This window comes from Coturnix japonica, unplaced genomic scaffold, assembly GCF_001577835.2.
Source record: "Coturnix japonica isolate 7356 unplaced genomic scaffold, Coturnix japonica 2.1 chrUnrandom750, whole genome shotgun sequence".
In the NCBI taxonomy this organism is placed as follows: domain Eukaryota; kingdom Metazoa; phylum Chordata; class Aves; order Galliformes; family Phasianidae; genus Coturnix; species Coturnix japonica.
Genome location: NW_015440111.1, coordinates 37125 through 39979, shown reverse-complemented (window position 1 = coordinate 39979; position 2855 = coordinate 37125). Strand labels below are relative to the sequence as shown.

Below are 2855 nucleotides of genomic sequence, written 5' to 3'. Positions count from 1 at the left end.
CCCCAATCCCCCTTTTTGTGCGCCCCCCCACCCCCCTCAATCCCCCCCTTCGTATCCCGCGCCACTCCCCTTTAATAGCCCCCGGCCTCACCCCCCCCTTAGGTGCCCCCCCCCCCTACGCCCCCCCTCGCTCGCCGCCCCCCCCAATCCCCTTTTATTCGCCCCCCTTTATCCTATCCCCCCTTTTTGTGATGACCCCCCCCCACCCCCGCCTCTAAAGTCCCCCCGTTATATCCCCCCTGTATCCCCCCCATTGCCCCTTTGAATAGCCGCCCATCGCGCCCCCCTTAGTGTCCCCCCCTTGACATGCCCCCCCTCGCCTCCCCCCAATTCCCCGCTGTTTGTGCCCCCCGCCCTCGTATCTCCCCGCCACCCCCCCTATATCTCCCACCACCCCCTCAATCCCCCCATTATCCCCCCTTGTTTGCCCCCCATCCCCCTTTAGCCCCCCCCTCGACGCCCCGCCCCCCTTTGCGTGCCCCCCTCGCCCCCTCGCCCCCCCCATTGTATCTCGCGCCCCCTATATATCACCCCCTATTATCCCCCGACCCCCTCAACTTCGCCCCATTATCCCCCCTTTATCCCCCCCATCCCCCTTTAAACCCCCCCCCCCCTTGTGCCCCCCCCCCCCTTTGTGCCCCCCCCCCTCCCGCCCCCCCCCCGCTTGCTCGGCGCAGGTTCCGATGGCCGGGCTCCGGAGCGGGAGCGGCGCTGGGCGCAGGTGGGGAATCAATGGGATCAATGGGATCAATAATGGGATCAATAGGATCGATGGGATCATTAATGGGGTCATTAATGGGGTCATTAATGGGGTCATTAATGGGGTCGTCAATGGGATCGATATCGGGACGGGCGCGATGTCGCGATAGAAGCCGGGGGGGGGGGCGAGATGTGGGGCGGGGAGGGAACCGGCACCGCGTCCATAGGGCGGCCCTATAGGAGCCCTATAGGAGCCCCATAATAACCCTATAGCGGCCCTATAGCAGCCCTATAGCAGCCCCATAGCCGCCCTATAATGGTCCTATAGAGGCTCTATAGCGTCTCTATGGCTCATAGCAACCCTATAGTAACCCTATAGCAGCCCTATAGGAGCCCTATAATAACCCTATGGCAGCCCTATAGGAACCCCATAATAACCCTATAGCGAACCTATAGCAGCCCTATGGCAGCCCCATAGCCGCCCTATAATGATCCTATAGAGGCTCTATAGTGTCTCTATGGCTCATAGCAACCCTATGGCAGCCCTATAGTAACCCTATAATAACCCTATAGCAGCCCTATAGGAGCCCCATAATAACCCTATAGCGAACCTATAGCAGCCCCATAGCCGCCCTATAATGATCCTATAGAGGCTCTATAGTGTCTCTATGGCTCATAGCAACCCTATGGCAGCCCCATAGTAACCCCATAGCAGCCCTATAGGAGCCCCATAATAACCCTATAGCAGCCCTATAGGAGCCCCATAATAACCCTATAGCAGCCCTATAGGAACCCTATAATAGCCCTATAGGAGCCCTATAATAACCCTATAGCAGCCCCATAGCCGCCCTATAATGATCCTATAGAGGCTCTATAGCGTCTCTATGGCTCATAGCAACCCTATGGCAGCCCTATAGTAACCCTATTATAACCCTATAGCAGCCCTATAGGAGCCCTATAATAACCCTATAGCGAACCTATAGCAGCCCCATAGCCGCCCTATAATGATCCTATAGAGGTTGTATAGCGTCCCTATGGCTCATAGCAACCCTATGGCAGCCCTATAGGAACCCTATAGGAACCCTATTATAACCCTATAGGAGCCCTATAATAACCCTATAGCGGCCCTATAGCAGCCTTATGGCAGCCCCATAGCCGCCCTATAATGATCCTATAGAGGCTCTATAGCGTCTCTATGGCTCATAGGGCCCCTATGGCAGCCCCATAGTAACCCCATAGTAACCCTATAGCAGCCCTATAGCAGCCCCATAGTAACCCTATAGCAGCCCTATGGCCACCCTATAGCGGCCCTATAGCTGCCCTATAGCGGCCCTATAGCTGCCCTATCGCAGCCCTATTGCCACCCTACCATAGTAACCCTGTAGCGCCCCATAGCTGCCCTATGGCAATCCCATAAGCAGAACTGGTGTCACCCTATAGACTCAATGTCCCCTATAGGATCAGTGTCCCCCTATATCCCTATAGGGCCCCCTATATCCCTATAGGGCCCCCTATATTCCCTATAGGGCCGCCTATATCCCCTATAGGGCCCCCTATATCCCTATAGGGCCGCCTCTATCCCTATAGGGCCCCCTATATCCCTATAGGGCCCCCTATATCCCTATAGGGCCGCCTGTATCCCTATAGGGCCGCCTATATCCCTATAGGGCCGCCTGTATTCCTATAGGGCCCCCTATATCCCTATAGGGCCCCCTCTATCCCTATAGGGCCGCCTCTATCCCTATAGGGCCGCCTATATCCCTATAGGGCTGCCTATATCCCTACAGGGCCCCCTATATCCCTATAGGGCCGCCTGTATCCCTATAGGGCCCCCTATATCCCCTATAGGGCCGCCTGTATCCCTATAGGGCCCCCTATATCCCCTATAGGGCCGCCTGTATCCCTATAGGGCCGCCTCTATCCCTATAGAGCCCCCTATATCCCTATAGGGCCGCCTGTATCCCTATAGGGCCCCCTATATCCCTATAGGGCCCCCTATATCCCCTATAGGGCCGCCTATATCCCTATAGGGCCCCCTATATCCCTATAGGGCCCCCTATATCCCCTATAGGGCCCCCTATATCCCTATAGGGCCCCCTATATCCCCTATAGGGCCCCCTATATCCCTATAGGGCCCCCTATATCCCCTATAGGGC

The 2855-nt window shown here is 56.7% G+C and overlaps 1 long non-coding RNA gene across 2 annotated transcripts in view; it reads left to right on the top strand.

Moving 5' to 3' along the window:
- The window catches only part of LOC107307657, a 17659-nt gene that overhangs the window by 7497 nt on the left and 7307 nt on the right, over positions 1–2855 (top strand). The window contains exon 1 of one of the 2 annotated variants that reach the window (XR_001552469.1): positions 673–721. The exons of the other annotated variant lie outside the window; for it this stretch is intronic. This is a non-coding gene — a long non-coding RNA (uncharacterized LOC107307657). Of the gene's footprint in view, positions 1–672; positions 722–2855 lie in introns of those variants that run through there. 2 annotated transcript variants of the gene reach the window in all.